The sequence below is a fragment of the Cyanistes caeruleus genome, chromosome 1 (genome assembly GCF_971803275.1).
Source record: "Cyanistes caeruleus chromosome 1, bCyaCae1.hap1.1, whole genome shotgun sequence".
In the NCBI taxonomy this organism is placed as follows: domain Eukaryota; kingdom Metazoa; phylum Chordata; class Aves; order Passeriformes; family Paridae; genus Cyanistes; species Cyanistes caeruleus.
The window spans coordinates 72,419,172-72,439,303 of record NC_141701.1 but is presented as its reverse complement, the minus strand read 5'-3'; the positions used below and the strand labels follow the sequence as shown (position 1 = coordinate 72,439,303).

Below are 20,132 nucleotides of genomic sequence, written 5' to 3'. Positions count from 1 at the left end.
GTGTGTCTGCAGTTTGATCAGGTGATCTGTTTCGCAAAAGACGAGGATGGTTCAGACCCTGAAAATAAAATAAAACAATTAACTCTTGAACTAAAAAGGCAGGAAATGGAAAATAAGAAAAAAAGACTCGAACAAGAGAGGTTAAACTCTCTCAGTGAGCAATACGAACAACTAGAAAAACAATACGATAATTGGAAGCTACCTAGCCCTAATCAGAATCTATTCATAGATCTGATGCAGGAAATAGCTACCGAATTGGGATTGACTAATTGTTGGATATGTGGTGGCCTGAAATCAGCCGAAAGATGGCCATGGAAGGGAGAAGGATTAACCCCAGAACAATTACTTAAGTGGACAGGATTAAAATTATCCAAAACAACCCGGCGACCAGAGGGGTGGGTGATTGACAAAAGAATCATTGGAACTTTTTATCAGTCGGGAAGGAAGGGAATTCACCGAGCTAGTTGGTTACACCCCGTGTGTAAAAACTCTCTCGGTAAATTCAGATAAAAAGACAAAAATTTGGCAGCCGGAATCACCCGAGGGCTATTGGAGCCAATCTCGGGAAAATAATTGCGAATGGATAGATCTAATTGGTTTATGTTGGAACAAACAGGACGGGGCGAATCCCTTCCATGCCTTTCTCGGCCTGAGGGAATATTGGGAGGACCCGGCAAAACTTAACAGAGATTGGAAGGCACCGGATGGGATTTACTGGATATGCGGAAAGAAAGCATACAGTGAATTGCCCAGAAATTGGAAAGGGTCATGCACACTCGGAATAATTCGGCCTTTCTTCTTTACACTACCTAAAGATGAAAGCAGGTCTTTAGGTGCTCCCCTCTTTGAAACCCTAGCCCGACAAAAGAGGGAATTGAAACGGGAACTACCAATAGCCGGAGGTAACCACCAGTGGAAGGGGGAGGAATGGCCCGCCGAAAGAATCATACAATATTATGGACCGGCAACATGGGCAAATGATGGCAGTTGGGGATACAGGACCCCAATCTACCTCCTCAATCGGCTCATTAGGTTACAGGCTGTGGTAGAAGTTGTTTCAAACCACACTTCAGAAGCCCTGGAACTCCTAGCAAAACAACATTCTCAGATGAGAGCCTTTGTCTACCAAAACAGACTCGCTCTCGACTATTTGCTAGCTGAGGAGGGAGGAGTGTGTGGCAGATATAACGAGTCAGAGTGTTGCATGGAGATAGATGACTTCGGAGAAACTATAAAGGGTCTAGCCGCTGAAATAAAGAAAGTAGCCCATGTACCCGTCCAGAAGTGGAATTCGATTTTACAAGCCTCTTGGTGGGATCAAATTTTTGGGCAAGGGGCATGGTGGAAAAAGCTAGTATTCTTTATAGGATGTTCTATTGCCGGAGTCATCTTCCTACCCTGCCTGATTCCTTGTCTGATCAGACTGATACATTCTGTCGTTCAAGGAATGCAGATTGCCTCTCTCCCAATAGACCCAGAAAAGGCACAAGGAAACACTACCCTTCTTTCAAAAATCATGAAGTTAGAAGAAGAAAAAAAGAATAGAAATGCGGTTAAGGCATTGAGGGAATTTGAAAATAAACATATGTTGTCCACAGAAAACATAGAAGAGTTAGACCAAGAGGAAAACGACATTATTTAACCTGATATTCCTCTGAAAAAGTATGAAAACACGAATTTTTAATGTGTTCAAATTATTAGGTGGGGGACTGTAATAAAGAATTGAGTAAATAAAAATTCGGAATAAGAAGTTTAAATAAAGTATGTATAATTATAACTAAATGTAAGTATGGAATAAGGAATTCTCTTCCCGGTCGAGGTAGAATTCCTTTTCCAAAAATCACGAATTGCAAAAGAACCCCCCCAGATAACAGGTTTCAGCAGACTCATCAACTCGGAGGAAAAGACAGGACACAGGCCATCATAGAAACAAAAGAACCAGCCTAAAAGTCTACCTCCAGAGAAAGGCAACGCCCGGCCGATTTCGGCCGGAGACCATCAAGCAAGACAAAAGGGATGAGCCCCAGGAAGATGGTCGTTGCCAGAATCGAACACCACACCCGCCAAACCCATACTACAGAAACTCAATCAAGAAAGACAAAGAAGAGACTACTCCTCCGAGATATCCATCGGCGCTAGCCCGGATCTCTCAATCCTGCTGTGATGAAAAATGTTAAAATACATACAGACTCACTTTGCATTTGAGGAGACTCTGCCCGGATACTTACTGACTCAATGTTCTAGGCCAGGAAATCCATTCACCAGACAATCAGGGACATTTGGTGAATGGAAACTGGTTGGAATTCTAGCCTGGGGACATAAAATCCCTATAAAAACCCAGGCCAGAGAACCCTCAGACGTGGATTTGGGAACACCTATACCTTGCGTATAGACCCTGTCCACCCAGCGCTGCGCTGTCCATTTATTGTGGTTTTTTTTCCTCACTGTTTGTTGCTTTATTAATTTATAATAAATTAATCTTTGTTAATCTTTAATTTGCCGTTGCATTTATAACACTCATGACTAGGGATGAAAAAGTTAACGTAATTTTCTAGCAGCTGATTTTTCCTCACTGTTTTCTAATAAAATATTTGAAGATTTGTAATGGTTTGGATGACCATAAGTGATTCTATTATTCTGTATTTTATATCCGTACATGTGTATATGTGTCTTAAAAACGAGATTCACTTAATAAATTATAAAAATAATTTAATATAAACAAAAGACAATTAGGAGGCAAAAGAAATAAAGCAAAGGGTTAAAACGGCTGGGTGCCCTGGCAGGTTGCCAGGGACACACCTGGTATCTCAGGAACACTCCTTTTATCCCATCCTTGCTGTGAGAGGTTAATGCATATTCAAGCATGTCCCCTCCCTGGTTCCACCTTCTTGGATCATGTTATTTTCTGCTGGTCAGCATGATTTTTGCTGGTCATCATTATTCTAGCTGGTCAGCATTATTTTGGAGTTTTGGTTTCCTTTTTGCTGCAGATGGTCACTTGTTGATAACAGCCTGGGCCCCTCATCCTTCCCCTGAGGGCAGCTGGTCTTCATATCTTCCGCTGATAACAGTTTGGGTTCTGTTGTTCTCCTGATAACAGCTTGGGCCCCAGTATCCTTGCCCTCTGGGGTTTCCTTGCCTTGTACCTAGGAAATTCTTTTAAACTTAAGACTTGTTAGCAAGAAAAAAAAAAGTACATACATACTAAAAAGTATTTAATATATAGTATTCATCCGCGAAAGCCAATATCACAGTACAAATTTATAACATGTGAGTTAAAAGACTTGAATTTTAAGGGTGATGGGCAATGAAGCTGGAAACAGTGCCTACAAATTTTTTCTTCTGTTCAAGTGCAAATTACTGATTTAAGCACAAACAATAAAGTGCAATTAAATGGTCATCTCTTATGTTTAGGACTGGTGGTGATGGTTTAATTGTGCTTTCTTTAGTTTACCTGCTCCTTAGTATTAAAATTGATATTCTAGGAAAAGGAAAAACAGTGCAACAAAAAGGGATGCTGGCATCTATAGAAATAATTGTAAATGTTGTAAATGTTGCAGCTGAACATGAAAAGGTTTTCTTAGGACTTCAGTGTAGTCTATTAAAAAGAAATTGTTTAGTTAAAATAAATGCTGGATGGGGTTAAGGGATGATTTTCATCAAGTTTCAGATTTATGTTGTATTTTAAACATATTTCTCCTTTTGGTTCAATTTAATAATCCATGGCACAGAAGAGCTTAGAGCTGTTTTGCAGGACTAAGTTATGGGGCTTCTTCTAATGAAAAAACATGAGGGAGCTCAAAGCTTGTCATCTGCAGGATGCAGTACTAGCATTTTAAATTAGGTTTTGATTTGAATGTGTTGTCAGGAAAATTAATCCACGAACACCAGAGGTTTATGTCCAAAAAGGAGACAGAGGAGTACTTTTTCTTTATTCGAATAAAGGGAGAGGCCATGGGGCATTGCCCTGGGGTCTCTCAAATTTTTGGAGGGCCCAGCCTCCTTTTTATCCTAATTCCCGGCCGCTTGTCCCTTCTCCCTTTCCCCATAGGCTGAGGTACTTGAGAGGTACAGGCTTCCCAGAACGCCTGACACCTGGGGTACCTTCCCCCCCCCCCCCCCAATGCATAATCCCTTCTTAACTTTTATGGAATTCATAGTGTTCTTTCAGTGCCTCTTTGATGTTCTACTGGAATCCATCCCATTGTTTCTGTCATCTCTCACTGATAGCTACATCTTATCAACTGACCCACAGCTTGTTTGTAAAGACAAGCTCATCATTCCTCTCAGTGTGCTGGAGAAAACTTCCAAAATATGGCAAATGATGTATGTAAAAAGAATTTCAGAAGAGTTTCAGTGCTGTTTGAAGTCTAATTTGACCAACCTTGCAATTCAGAAAAGTGCTTGAAAACTCCATGAGACAACTTTGTTTTTGTTGCTCTTTGAAATGAAAATCTAAGGGGATAAGTAATGAAGAATGACATTGTAAAATTAGGTAATTAAAAGAGGGCAATAAAACTCTGAAAAACTTTGAAGTATGGGCCATTTGCTACTTTTACCATATGTCTGAAGTTCTAGTAGACCAATACCTACAGTTAATATAACAAAACCAATGCTACAGTATGTTTTTGAGAAGAAGTATTAGCTCTTCTGTGGAAGTGGAAGGACATCTAGTATTCAATAAATATAAAGAATTTTGCATCTTGGACAGTTTTCTTGAGGCTCAGTTATTACTATTGCCTTGCAAACAAGGGTTTAGACATATCTTTATGTAAGTCTGTCTTGTATAAGGCTGGAACCCATTTTGAGGGGTAAGAGAAGCAATTGAAATGACGTAACTTGTTAGAACTGAGCAAGCTGTCAAATCCATCCAGAGGTATTATGTGATAGTTCTCCCTTCATGTCTCAAGTCTAATTTGTTTCAGAAGGCCTTACTACATTTTGTAATATATAAATAGAACCATTTTGTGATACAGTTGTTTTAAAAATAGGACGGTCCAGGAAGAAAGAGCAGATGAATGCTCTTCTATTGTATGATGAAATTATTGGAAATGTTTGATCCATTAAAAATTGAGTTCTCTCATTAGCTCTCCCACTATTTCAAGGGTGAGCTTCATCCTGCACTGTCAGTATTTCTTATGAGATGGACTACTCCTCATTAGTCCTTTGGGAATATTTATAGTTATTTGTGGGCCAGGCTAGGTCCATTGATCCGACCCCAGGGAGCCATGGCCTTCCCAGAGAGAGCGGTCCCACAAGAGACAGCCTTTGAGGGGTCTCTGGCAATCCCTGGCCACCGGGTAACCTCAGCAAGGGGCAGCCTTTGGCTGCAAGTGATTTCAGCTCAGTGATTTCCAGCTCAGTTTGTGAGGTTATCCTGGGCTGAATCAGAGATAGAGACAGGTGCATCATGTGGCAATTCCACAGAGACAGCCTTTATTGTCCAGCAACTCTGTGAAGGGTAGCCAGGGACAGCAGCTCTCCTACCGAACTGGGCAGAAGCTGGGGTTTTTATGGGGGAAGGCCAGGGTGGCACCAGGGGGTAAAACCAATGGGTTACAAAGGATTGACATAGTCACCAAAGCATGGTGGGATAGCTCACCATGGCAAGAGAGGATGGTCCTGTGTAAGGGGTATCTCTCCAAGAGAGGATTGAGGTAAGCTTATCACAGCTCCCTCAGGGCACATTGCTCCAAGGGAAAGCCTTGACAGGCTGACCTGCCTCCACAGTTACTCAAAGGCTTACATTGGAATTGAATCACTTCCAGTCCTGTTTATTTGTAGACACCAGTGGGAATGCTTATAGTAATCTGAATGAAATTTTTATCACAGTTGCTACTCTCCAACTCTCCCTGTTCTTTTGCCATTAAGGGCAAAGGTATGTCTGGCATCCTTAACCAATCTTTTTTCCCTAAGGAGGTGGATTACACATCACAAGTAATATGTCTGTGATTTGGTAAAAGCATAACCCTTTGGTTATGTTGTCGCAAATGAAGGTGAATCTTCTGAGGCAGTTTTTTAGAGTACATCCTAAAAAAGGGGTGGTAAACTTATATTATTTTTCTGGCTTTTTCCATCTTTTTCTTCCTTTGATTCTCTGACAGAAGCAAAGTAAAAGAGCAAAATATGCTTGATGGAAAACAGGCTAATGCAGAATGGAAGAAAATACCTGAAGAAATTTTGTTCCTGCGCAGTATATAATACACACAGTTAGCAGGACTAGATGGGCAACTAACTTGGGGTTTTATACAGATTTCCTCACAAGATTACTACTGTGCAATTTGGGGAATCAAAACTGAGGTGCTCTTGAGCAGCTTTTATTAATTTTGCATCCCATTGTACTGATAAGATGCCTTGAAAATGAGCTTCAATAATTTTGCCATACTGCTGTCAAAAGACTGACATTTCTAAAGGTGTCACTGAATAGGATATAGGGAAGATAATTGTGATTCTTCTTGATGTTCCCCTTATCAATTTTAGCTTTTATTTGGAAAACTGATTTTAAGTTGCAAACCAAGCTTGGAACCTAAAAAAAAAATAAAAATAGACGTCTTAAATCCACAGTGATAAAACCTCTATTAAAAATTTAAGTAAATTCTACCGTATCTAAAAAAAACTAAACAAACAAAATAGGAAGCCATACCACATACAGCCTACCCATCCATAACTATTGTCTGTAGTGACTTTTCTGACTTACAGATGTTTCAAGACAAGGAGAAATGGGACGTGAACTAGTTGTCAGGAAACAGCAAATATCACTGCCTCCTGCAGCAGTTTTTAGCATGTAAGAATGTCTAAACAAGAACAAGATTATTGGTGCTGAGTTTGTTAACCTCCCACTTGATGACTTGTCTTATTCTTTAAATTTCAGCATTAGTTTTAATTTTCTTCAGTTATTGAATTGTGATTTCTCCCTCTTCTCTGCCTTAATTCTTGCCTCTGAAGTGGGCTCTGTTTTTGTGTTTACAGATTATGCCGTACTTTCCCATTAATGCTCTATATGAAAATGAGGTGTTTTCTTGACTACCTAATAAAATAGTAGGGGATCCTTATAATTTGTTAAAAAGGAAGGCAGCCTGTATACCCAAAACTGGTGTATTAGGAAGTGTTTATTGGAGTCTTTTATTGTTAGTATTTTTTTTGAGCTGCCTTTCAGTGGTTAGTAGAACAAGAAATTAATGAGCTACAGAAGGGTAGGTTCTGCTTTGTGTTTTGTGCCTATAAGCTGCCTTCTAGCAGCTCCCTATCACCAGCCTGTCATAATAAGATGTGCAAAATAATGTAAAAACAGAGTGCTCATCTTTTATTTTCCCTGATGTTTGGTGTCTGCCTTGAGAACAGCCCTGCACTACATCCCAAACCACTTTGACTGTCTGATTGTCTGTTTGCTCTACAAACTTTGAGACTTTAGCCGTGAAGTACAAGGTCCATAGGTGTTCTGGGGAACAGTATGTTCCAATAAGAAAACAGAAAAACCTTTCCCATTTTTTTCCCAGTATTTCCCAGTAGTAGCACACAAAGCAGTGCAAAAGATTTATTTCTGTGTAGAGAAAATTTTATTCAAATGCTGCATCTGAACCGTGACCTTAAGAGCATTTTTTGGGGAATGAGGAGAGCCTGTAACGTAAGTTAAAATTGTATAAAGAAGGATGTTTTTCTGAATTTGGAGCCTAGTTTTGGGCAGCTGGGGAGGTGTATTTGATCTCTCAAAGACCAAGCTCTCCAGATGTAACACAATTAATGACTATGACTTGAATCTTACTACAGGAAGTATCTGAAGATACTCTTTGCATAGAAATATGTGGACACAAACAAAAGTAAAAGGCATCTTTTAGCTTTGTCTAGGAGCAGAGGGTAACAATAAACTTTTTAGTTTGTTTTCCAACACCAAGAAAGGAGAGGGGGATATAAGAAATTAACAGAAGTGAAGGCAGGGGTATTGCTTTCCTTTATTTTTTTTTAAAATGAATTGATTTTGGTAAAGAACAGACTCTTCTACTAACAGCAAAATGTAGTCATCAGACCAGTTCAAACAGTTGAATAATTTTGATTAAGACAGAGCAGAGCAAGGAAACTTCTACCAGAGTATGTGCTGAGTGTCCTGCTAGGATGCTTACATTTTCAGTAAATCAAGGTTGCATACTTGAAGGTAAATGTTCTCTTTGCACTAAGTCTTTCTTCCTGTGGCTAAAAGGAAGAAGAAGTTTAAGTTAGAATTCTGTTTAGCTGGAGCCTTCATTTTGCTCAGAGTTTCTGAGGGAGAGAACTAGAGGGATCTCCTTGGTGTGCAAAATGATGTGCACTTCTGGGCCAGTGTATCATGTTGGCAGAATGTCTCCCATATGCTTACATATTTTTGTTCAGATTTTTCTCATCTGTGATGATGGTAAAGTAATACAATGTTTTTTTCAAAATGTTATGTATTTTTTTTTTAATCTTATTACTTTAATGTTATACTGTTTAAATCCCATTTTAACATTGTGTTTATATGGGAAAAGTTAGTATACTTCTGTGTGATCTGATTTTCATTTGAGATCTGTGTATCAATACTGCCTCCAGCACAAGGTATTGTGAGAGCCAGATTAATTTGTTTTGGAGAAATTCAGACCTTGGGGTAGAAAGTGAGAGAATAAGTTGTGTGGTGGATAAAAACCCTAGACCATTGCAGCATGGGCACCAGCTATGTATATTTATCCTGTGGTGGAGTTTGAAGCTTATCTTAGACGAAGTGTGATTATCTCAGAAATTTATCTGTGATGCGGCTTCTCTTTGCTTTTTTGCATTGTTTCAAGTTATCTTACATTTGAAAGATAATGAAAACTTTGGAACATGGCAGCTTTTCCAGCAGTATTGTTTGTATTTCTGAATGGAGTACCAGTCTAAAAATCAGGATTTCCATGTGGGGTTTGGGTGTGTCTGACGTTTCTTCTGCTAAATGTTTGTACATTTATTTCCTGCACTTGTTCTAGGAAAATTTTAGTGGCTTGCTCTGATGCAGATGTTCTAAATCAAATACCTCTTTCTTCATATACAATTACAAGAGATCAGAAACAACAGAATCATAAAAATCCTTGCAGATAAATTTAAGCAGGACATGCATCCTACTATTCTGTCCTAGTCAGCAAAATCTTTGTTTTGCAATTCAAATTCTTGGACATTCCTAATGGTGTTTCTAATAGGAGTTTCCTGTTAATTGTTGAGTTTACTGCAATTAGTTATGTATGTATTACTGATTCATACTTTTAAGTTGTGAATTAACATCCAAATTGTAAGTGTTGCTTGGTGAATTGTGAATTGAAAAGATAATGAGAGCCAACACCTGATACTGAAGTTAATACTGCATTTTAATAAATGTGCCTCAGGACAATGTACCTGTGCCTCTGCATAGTTTTCTGCAAAAGTTCTCCCAGAGCTTGAGTATCAAAGCTCCAGATCATCCCTAGCACCAGCTACCAAAAGCTCCTGTTCTCTTTTCTGTTACATTTTTGTATGAAAATAGAATCTCAAACAAACTTGAAATACAGGAACCAAAATCAGATCCAGGTACTCTTTCTCAGCTGCCTGAGGTGAATGTGGAATCCTGTACTTCATGCTCTACTTAGTGTGGATGAAATATGTCAATTGAAAATAAGTAGAGATTCTGTGGATTGGGGTACTGGAGGAGGGAGAGGTGTGAAAGGAAGTTCACAGTGGGCACAGTGCAGGGCAATTCTGGGATCTGTTTCCTACTTTTTTAAGCTTAGTGCACAGCAGTGAAGCAGTGTGGAAAATGGATAGTGTTGCTGCTACAACTTCAAAAGAGTCTCCTGAGGAAGCTGCTCAGGTAGGCACAGTCACTGAATCCACATTCACACGCACCACAGATAAGTCAGTGAAGAAAGACGGGGAGGGTCTCCTGTATAGAATTCCAGTGAGGTTTATTGCAAACTCACACCAAAGGGATCCAGTGACAAAAGACAGAGACTCACTTCAGTGTCTCAGTGACTTAAGTATGTGATCAGGAGCCAGTGGTCTGGGGACACAGGGGTAGCACAAGGGCAGGACAAAGGGCAGTGACCTATAGAAACTGATAGATTTATATCTACCGATATATAGAAACTGATAGATTTACGGATTAACCTAGTGTTGCAGAGCACCATGGGGAAGCCTTTTGCCTCATTCTAAGCAGTCAGTCTTTCTCAAAGCCTGTGGCAAATTCTTTCAGGGCATCCCCCCAGAAGTTCCCCTAATAGGCTCAAGGGCCTTCACACAGCAGAGCATATAAGGTGTTTGTTTTCAACGATAGCTTATGATGAACTAGGCATTGTATCAAAGTCTTGACAGGGATCCTACTTGTATATTAAAACTCTTCTTCCTTAATCTTGTTAGTACTGAACACAAGAAAAAAAATCTGTTAAGGAGCTTGGAAATTATTATGTGTGTCCTCTCTGGGATGATGCCCAGGACTGAAGTGTTTACATCTCTCTGTTTGCTTAGCCTGAGGCATTTATGATTGTTTCAGCATAGTGAACAGCCAGGGAGATGGGAGTTTGAGTGCATGTTGGATGGCAAAGGGAGGGATAGGCTGCTAGAAGAATGCCAAAGCAATGCATGCTTTCATTGCTGATGGGGAAAACATTTGGACCTGAGTAAGGGTATTTCAGATAAGGCTTGGAACAACCATATTCTTACTATCTCTACAGTCAACTAAAAAAAGAAATCCTAAACTTCACAGCATTAAACTTCATGCTGAAGAGAGAGTAGAAGAGCTAAGAATCTTGCTGGGGGAAGCGGGGAGCATCTATCACTTTGGGATTTATGGTACCAGATGGACTGTGCTGTGTGTTCTAGCTCCAGTGGTAGATATGTTTTGTCTTTTTCTCATACATGCTGAGATGGAAAGCATCCATCACTGAAGAACAGTCAAAGCCAGAAAAAAAAATGACACAGAGTTTGAAAGCAGCATAGACAAAGAAACTGTTGTTACTTCTCTCATTCTGTGTCGTGGTTTTAAAGCAGTAACTAAAAAATTACTAGAAAACTTACTTATTTCTTGCTGTGAGAGATGGATTAGAACAAGAGCAAAACAGGCTTAAAACTTAATATAGAAAGTTTATTAACAGAACTACAAGAATAAGAAAACCAGAATAAGTTCCAGAAAACCTCTTTTTCCCTCGCTACCCAACCATTTCCTTGCTCACATGACAACATAGAGACGAAAAACTTTGGAATTTCAGTGTTTAAAACAGTCCCAATTCCTGCTAGAGTCTTTTCATCAGTCTTTGTAGAGAAACAGAAGTCTTCTTCTAGAAGACTTCATGGATTAGCAAATCTACGGAGTTTTTCACAAGAAAACTATTTCTGTTATAGCTTTCTATTTTTCTGATGCCAGCTGCCCGGAAAAAAAATCTGTCATCACTCCACTCCTCCCATTTCACATCACTCTGAGGTGTGTTATGGGCCATGAGTCTAGGGATGTCATTTTTAAGGATGAGTTATTCAAAGGTAAAAGTTCTCTTCATCTGTCTCTGTGAGCTTCTCTGGAAACAGAAGTTTTCTCATTGCCTCTCAAGGCCTCAAATCTTCAACTATTACTTTGCCTCACTCTGTTTCAGCACCTCACTGTATCACAATTACTCCACCTTTTGCTCAAAATCCAAACTTTGAACATTCTATTTCTCCCCATATATATATACTCTGTTATGAATTAAAGGAGTTTTGGGTTTTTTTCAGGACACTGTTGTCCATTTCCATCACTTTAACAGAAAAATATTTCAGCTTAATTAAAGCATCTCCTTATTCTCTACCTCTTCTGAAGCTTAATTCTTTTCTTTACTGTTTCTGATAGTTTATAAAGTCTCTTTACATGTTGATTCCTCTCTTTTTCTTTTTCTGGAAAAAAAGGATTAATCTGCAAGTCTCATCTGGGTAATGAAAGTGTTAAAATCTTGCCCAGGCTTTGTAGATGGTTCTGTGATCCCTGCCGGAGCAGCAGCTGGAGCTGTCTGCGATGGAAGACTCTTCATGGCTGCTCTGGAGAGTGTCACTCTCTCAGCCCGCTGCAGGTCGAGAGCTTTTTTTCTTTCTTTACTTGACAGTCTCTGGTGAATTCAGTCACAGCAAAAACTGCAGCCAAGCCAGGGACCGGCCTGGCCCAGCCAGAGCCCAGGGCAAGCCCCACACCCTTGGCAGGCTCAGCCCCAGGCCCTGCCCAGGCCGCATGGCCTGGGCAGGGGAGAGGAGCCAGCTAAAGCTCAGTTACCTTTCACAGCCAGGGAACAAAGAGACCAAGACAGGCTCAGGTCTTAAGGTGGTGTTCACAGGTTGATCTCACTTTTCAATGGCTAAAACTGCTGTCAATTCTTAGAAATGGCCAGCTGTTGGCCAGGAGAAAAACCCCCATCAGCCGCCAGCAGTTTTAACTTCCTTAGGTGTTTCTCTTTGTTTTCTTAAATGCCAATCTATTACACTCTGTCATATCATAAATGATTTCAATACGTTTGGGCTGGGAACCTAAACTGTATAAACTTTGTTGAGGAGTTGTACCAACCAATGTACACACACACTCACCACCCCAAATCCCCTTCCCAAAATGTTTAAGAAGTCTCTCCCCATTTGGAAAAACAGATTACTAGTTGTTGCTGCTGGACGCGAAATGAGTCACACAGACACAGCTCGAGGTGTGGTGTATTTTTATTGAAAAAATAAAGGAGAGAACTTTATTTTTTCTCTCAGAATTTATAGGTTTCTGACCACAGCCAGGGATTGGATAGTCAGGATAACACCTTCCCTACTGCACTGGCCATGACATATGTCCATCAAAAGACGTGTATCAGAAAGAATGTAAACATATCTATGTTTACAGTTACTGTCCTGGGAAAGTCTTTAGAAACTATGTCAACAAGATTGAAAAACTGAGTTTTCAGGGTGACATCTCATCCTTTTTGTTTTTAAAAATAAAAAAAGAAAATAAAATGAACAAAGAAGCAAACAACATTCTAAACAATCAAAAGGAAAAATAATAGTAAAAATAAACAATGCTCCATATAATCAGAAGGCTGTAATTTCAGGGTGAAATCTCACCCTTTCATTATTACAAAAAAAAAAATAAAAGTGAAAATGTGTCTAGCATCAACACCCACTCATGGATGGTCCAATGAGGTGATAACCCACATCATCCGCATCCTGAGTCATCATCTGATGGCCTATCCATTCAATGACTTTCAATTTGGTCACAGAGGTGGAATCCGTGACCAAATTGAAAGGTGCCTGGGAAAACTTCTGAAATGCCAAGACAGCAGCCCGTAATTCTACCAACTGGGCTGACCCAGCCTCACGACTCTCCAAAACCTGCCACTCAGATCCATCCTTCCAGGTAGCAATGGCCTTTCTAGTCCTTCCTGAACTGCCAGTAAAGACAGTGGGTCCTTGCACAGGCTCCTGACTGTGTTTGGGTGGCAAGGAAAGTTTAGTGAAATTTGCCACTTGCAATAGCTTGTGACTGGGCAGATGATAGGTGATCTGCCCAGAAAAATTCTCCAGAGCACTTTGCATGGAAATACTGTTCGCAAAGCTCCAGCCAAAGTCCTCCCGCTACTGCGGGAGCACAATCTTTGCAGGATCTGCATCTATCAGTTGCAAAAACCATTGCCAGCATTTGATTATCAAGATGAGCTTTCAGCTCAAACAGTGCAGTTGCCGTCTTCTGCAGCTGATGGGGCAGGAAAAACCCATTCCAGGACATGCAAGGGATCAGACCACTCATCATTCCACTGGCCAATGATACCTGTGGGATGCAAATCTGGAGTGATAATGAAAACAGTGACATCAATGGAAGGATCAGTGCGATAAACTGACAAGCAGAAACTGCTCACTGAACCTCCCCCAGCACCTTCTGTGCCTCTGGAGTCAGTGTCCAAGGTGACTTTAAGTCAGAGTCTCCCTTTAACAGATCAAACAAGGGAGACAGGTGTGTTGTGGTCAGGGCCAAATAGGGACACAACCATGTAACGACACCCAGCACTTCATCATTCTGACTGGACATCATTCAGTGTCTTCACTGAATGCATAAATCGCACCTCCTGATGTTGGACTGTCCATCCCAAAATTTTTTGACCCTCAAATACTTCCAGGGAGGTTGTTGCTAAACCTTTTCTGGAGCCACTTGCAGCCTGTGAGAAGGCAAGGCAGGGAACAGCTGAGGCTGTATCCGCTGCAGTTTATCCTCGGTGGACACAGCCACCAAGATGTCATCCATATAATGATAGAGATGAGCATCAGGAAACTGCTTGCCAGCTCCAGACAGGGCTTGAGCCACATACCATTGGCAAATGGCCGGTGAATTTTGCATGCCTTGCGGCAAAACCCGCCATTGATATCTCTGTAAGGGCTCAGCATTATTGATGTCTGGCACCAAGAAGGCAAATTTTGATCTGTCATCAGGATGCAAAGGAATTGTAAAGAAACAATCCTTCAGATCCACAATGAGAACTGGCTAATCAGTGGGAAGCATGGTGGGTGATGGCATGCCAGCCTGCAACAATGCTTTCCATCACAGCATTAACTTTCTGGAGGTCTTGTAGCAACCTCCATTTCCCAGACTTCTTCTTGATACAGAGAACAGGAGTGTTCCAGGGACTGGTCGAAGGCTCCAGATGACCCTGGTCCAACTGTTCCTGCACCAATTCACAGAGGGCTACTAGTTTATCATGAGAGAGGGCAACAGAATCTGTTGAACAAAGAGCCAGTCTCAATTTCTTCTTTGCGTTGAATGTGTCAGCATCGGGTCCAAGGGTCACAACGGTGGCTAGTTGGCAAACCTGATAATCATCCGCACCAGTGTCAAGAAGCCCACAGAAGGTAACCTTTGATGGCGTCTCACCAGAGATGAACAGGGTGCAGATCTGTTCAGGACGATCCTTGGCCATCAGAACAGCAGTCCAGTGAACCTGAGGCGGCCCAGGGAACCCAAAGCTGCCATCTCCTTGCAGCTGATCCTCCGCTCTGCAAACACAAGACTTAAAGGCAGAAGTTGAGCAAGTCTGGTCCCCGCAGGGATAGTAACAGGGGGGTTAGCATGGAAACCATGGCATAAATCCACCCTATGAAGTCCAAATCAATGTTCCTTAGGTGCACAGTGATGCCCTGAGCAGTGGTACTTGACCTCCCCACAAGAAGAGCACTCATGCCCTCACCCACTGGGCCAAAATCATCCTGAAGCACATGGAATGCCTGATGCCCATCTGGAGGAGTGGCCTTGCTTGCTGTGTCTTGTCTCACAGAGTTCCGCAAGACAGGGTCAGGCACCTGGCTGGAAGACCCCACAACAGTGCCTGGTGCCACAGCTGTCATAACACCAGCAGAACCTGAGGAGCCATCCCTGTTGTCTAGGGGGCTGTGCCCAGAATCACAGCCAGCTACCTCATTAACCTTAGCCTTCACAGTGCCCCAAAAACGTGCCTGATCCTGCGGCTGCACAGTCATCTGGCAGGGGGCAAAGTCCACAGGCCAGCCAAAGAAGCTCCAGCAGCCTAGGACCCTTTGCTCGTGGAGGCCACTGGCTTCGCCCCCGCAGCATCACCACCCGAGCCAATAGTAAACAGCACAGGATCCCGATCCACCGTGGCCGCAAGAGGCAGCAGGGGCATTCCGTCTCCAGACACAGGCTTGGGCAATGCCCAGGAACCCGAGGCGGGAAGAGGTGGAGCCAGCTTGGTGCGGCCCACCTCCAGTGCAGGGTGGGGCCGAGGCGCAGGTAGAGGGGCACAGCCTGCCGGGCCGCGGTACCATCCTGCTCTGCTGCCAGGGTGTGTCCCAGGCTCACAGGAGGGGAAACCTGCACCATGGAGCTGGCAGAAGCCGGCCTGGTGTCTGCACCACTCGCAGCACCCGTCTCCACGCCCCACAAATCTGCTGCGGGAGGAGCAGCGCTCGGAATCGCCCCTAACAGTGTTTGCTTGGGGGCACAGGGTCCAAGAATCGGCGCTGGCCACTCTGCGTGGAATGGCGCCAGCCCCTATTCCACTGGAACAGTGTACACATGCGCAGCCACCGGCACAGTACCTGGGCCTGTCCTGTCCCCCACTGCAGGGTAGGGCACAGCCCAGCTGCAACAGGAACATGGGACCGTCCCCGACGCCTCCCTCAGGAGAGGTGCCGCCCCCCATTCAGGCAGCCCCCCATCAGCCTGAACTGGGAAGGCACACAAAGGAGGTTTGTGCTTACACCTCCAGGGCACCGGGCATGGCAGGGTTACGCCCACCGGCTCCGTGGCGCCCCCAACAGCCCGCTGGCCGGGATCCAACTGCTGGGGGCCCCAGCAACCCCAGGGGAACTGACCTCGGAACCCGAGACACAGCTGCCCTCCGGCTCTGCATCACCAGGAGAGCCCCGCCCTGCTCCCACAGCCAGAGTCAGAGCCATACCTCTCATGCAGGTCAGAGAAAGCGGCTACGGATCCAGCAGAAGAGGACGCACAGCTATTCAGAGCACGGTCACACTGCCACCAGATCTGCAGTAGCAGGGCTAGGTGGGGATCGTAGCCACCACCATAGCCCGGATCAGGCAATCACCTAACGCATCCCAAGCCGGCTTCGAAAAAACCGCCTCAACCACAGGAAAAAAACCTTCAGCTCTCCCATAAGCATTAAACTGCTGAAAGTCAGCATCCGAAACGTCAATCCTGTTCTGATTGAAGACAGCACATCACACCCCTACAACCAGGGCCTCTGCAGGAGAAACCCCAAAAGCAGCCATGGCCCAGGGCCAGAGAGTGCCCCGCAACCATCACCTGCAGCACATGTCGGGGGTCACCAGATGTTGCTGCTGGACGCGAAATGAGTCACACAGACACAGCTCGAGGTGTGGTGAAGGAAGGAGAGAACTTTATTTTTTCTCTCAGAATTTATAGGTTTCTGACCACAGCCAGGGATTGGATAGTCAGGATAACACCTTCCCTACTGCACTGGCCATGACATATGTCCATCAAAAGACGTGTATCAGAAAGAATGTAAACATATCTATGTTTACAGTTACTGTCCTGGGAAAGTCTTTAGAAACTATGTCAACAAGATTGAAAAACTGAGTTTTCAGGGTGACAAGAAGTCAATTTTTTTTTTTTTCCTGATTCATAACAAATATAATTTATAAACTTACCTAGGATTTAATATAATCTCCTATATTTATAAAGGAATGGATATGATTTCTTTCAATCATTTTGGACCACTTAGACTAACAAAGTGGATAAGCTAGTTTTTGGAATAAGCCTACATGTGTAAAAAGTGGCAGAATTTTTAAACACTGTAAATTGTAATTAGATTTTGTTGGGGTATAATTACTCCAGCTGCACAATTATGGGAGTCTGCTGCATATCAGCAGACACTTTTCAAATAACCTTAGGCTATATGCACAGAATTGAATTTTCCTCTTCAGACTATCATCTTGGATTCTTCCAGACTACATACCACTGGTTTTTTTTTTTTCTTTCTCTGCAGCAGTGCATACTGTAAGCAATAGCGAGTGTAACACTTTTTGCATTGTTAGGCAGTGAGCATTATCAGCAGCTGCAATGTTCAGGATTAGCATTTTTGTTATTATTTGACATCTGCAGTACTTATATGAATTTGTTCAGTCCTGTTTCTCCAGAAGGCAACTGGGCTCTCTGAGAGACTACAACTATAAAGGGTTCCTGTATTTGTCACTATCCTCAGGAGTTCAGTCTTAATTGGAACTGTGGTGTTTCCAATGCAGTTCACTGAGATACATAGAAACTTGCATTTTATTTAAAGAACATGAGTTATATTAAAAGACATCTTCATATTTTATGATGGTGAAATGGGGTCAGATCAAGGTTCTCAAAGATACACCATAAATCAGTTCCTGAGTGAGAACTACAATCCAGGTCTCATAACCTCAAAGTTCATTCTTGGTCTGCTAGCAAGCAGATGTCTCTGAGTTAATTATGCTACAGAAAACATATGCACTACCTGAAAATATATTTCAGAATAGTAAATAAAATCTAGGACTTCCCTAGGGCTTGTGGACCTTTTTTCTCTAGGAGGTGTATTTCACCTAAGTTTCATTTGAATTATTTAAAACTGAAATTAAAAGGTTCACTGGTGTTATAAATGCAACGGCAGATTAAAGATTAACAAAGATTAATTTATTATAAATTAATAAAGCAACGAACAGCGAGGAAAAACCACAATAAATGGACAGCGCAGCGCTGGGTGGACAGGGTCTATACGCAAGGTATAGGTGTTCCCAAATCCACGTCTGAGGGTTCTCTGGCCTGGGTTTTTATAGGGATTTTATGTCCCCAGGCTAGAATTCCAACCAGTTTCCATTCACCAAGTGTCCCTGATTGTCGGGTGAATAGATTTCCTGGCCTAGAAGATTGAGTCAGTAAGTGTCCGGGCAGAGTCTCCTCAAATGCAAAGTGAGTCTGTATGTATTTTAACATATTTCATCACAGCAGAATCGAGGGATCCGGGCTAGCGCCGATGGATATCTTGGAGGAGTAGTCTCTTCTTTGTCTTTCTTGATTGAGTTTCTGTAGTTTGGGTTTGGCGGGTGTGGTGTTCGATTCTGGCAACGACCATTTTCCTGGGGCTCGTCCCTTTTGTCTTGCTTGATGGTCTCCAGCTGAAATCGGCCGGGCGTTGCCTTTCTCTGGAGGTAGACTTTCAGGCTAGTTCTTTTGTTTCTATGATGGCCTGTGTCCTGTCCTTTCCTCCGAGTTGATGAGCCTGCTGAAGCTTGTTATCTGGGGGGGTTCTTTTGCAATCCGTGACTTTAGAAAAGGAATTCTGCCTCGACCTGGAGGAGAATTCCTTATTCCATATTTTCATTAGTTATACTTACACATACTTTATTTAAACCTCTTATTCCGAATTTTTATTCACCCAATTCTTTATTACACTGGCTTTTGCCAAAGGTCAGAGAAAACAATATTATTATGGTTATATATTTAAAGATGTATTTGCTAAGGACTGATCTTCTGTGATACCCATAGTTTTGGTTTTACCTTTCTTAACTTACTTGCTGACTTTGGAAAATAAAGGAGCCATGTACTGGTTAATGAAAGAAAAGAAGCAACTGTTTTATGCAGACTAAATTACAGGGTATTCAGTTTTGCTTGTTTTTCCCAGATTTTCATAGATTTTGGAAAACATGATCAATGAAGTTTAAGATTTACATGCTAGCATCAGTTACCAGCATGTCACTTAAATCAGAGAATCAGTTAAGATATGAAATTAATTGGAAGAATTCCAGAAAAGGAATTGCATTTTTCCCCAAGAATAGTTTTGTTCCTGTCATGGTGGGTAGAGTAATGTTAAGACTATTTATCTTGCAGGTGAAAATGGTAGAAGAGGTAGAAGCAGTACAGTGTTTCCTCTTGGAGAAGAAAGGAGATTTCTTAAGAAGACCATTGCATAGTATCCTTCTGCAATATTAAAATGCATATGCACACTAACACACACAAAAATCAAACCAAAATGAACAAAAGAACCCCAAGCCAAACACAGTGCATCTATTGAGTTTCATCTTAAGGACACTCCAAAATGCTAGAAACATTTTTTTTTATCTAAGTCTTGTGGAGATACATGCAGAAACACATCTTATGTATGTATGCTATAGTGTTCAGTAATTCTTTTCTTTGACTTGCATTATGAAGTTGATTTCTCTGGTCATGGCACTCTTGGCTTTTTTTGTCCTCAGTACTAACACTATTTGGCAGAAAGGTACTCAAAGGTGTTACTCTTGTCAGTATCCTGGAACTGGAAAAATCTGCCTGGATCATCAAACCAGTGAAATTCAGGTTCAGAATAAAAAAAATGAAAACTAATAAAATTAATAAAAAAATTTTGAGACATGTAGACAGCAAATGCCAGTGGCACCAGAGCACTTGAAATATCCTATAGATTTCAGTCAAAGAGCGAGAAGCACAAGGATGATGTCACATTCAAGAATAAAGATTTTCAGTTTTTATATCAAACTCAAGGAGATCAGAATTGTATCTGAACTGATTTATTTTAAATAGAATGACTCTATCATGTAATTTGCAGAAAGTTGGATAAAGGTCATGTTTTCCCTGCTCTTTGAAGTCTTCATCAAAAACATGACTTCAGTGGGAGCAAGCCCACAATAATTTC

The 20,132-nt window shown here is 41.9% G+C and overlaps 1 protein-coding gene across 11 annotated transcripts in view; it reads left to right on the top strand.

Annotated features, from left to right (window-relative positions):
- Positions 1-20,132, top strand: part of LOC147655596 (semaphorin-5A-like) — a 345,256-nt gene that overhangs the window by 112,562 nt on the left and 212,562 nt on the right. The gene's annotated exons all lie outside the window — the stretch shown is intronic.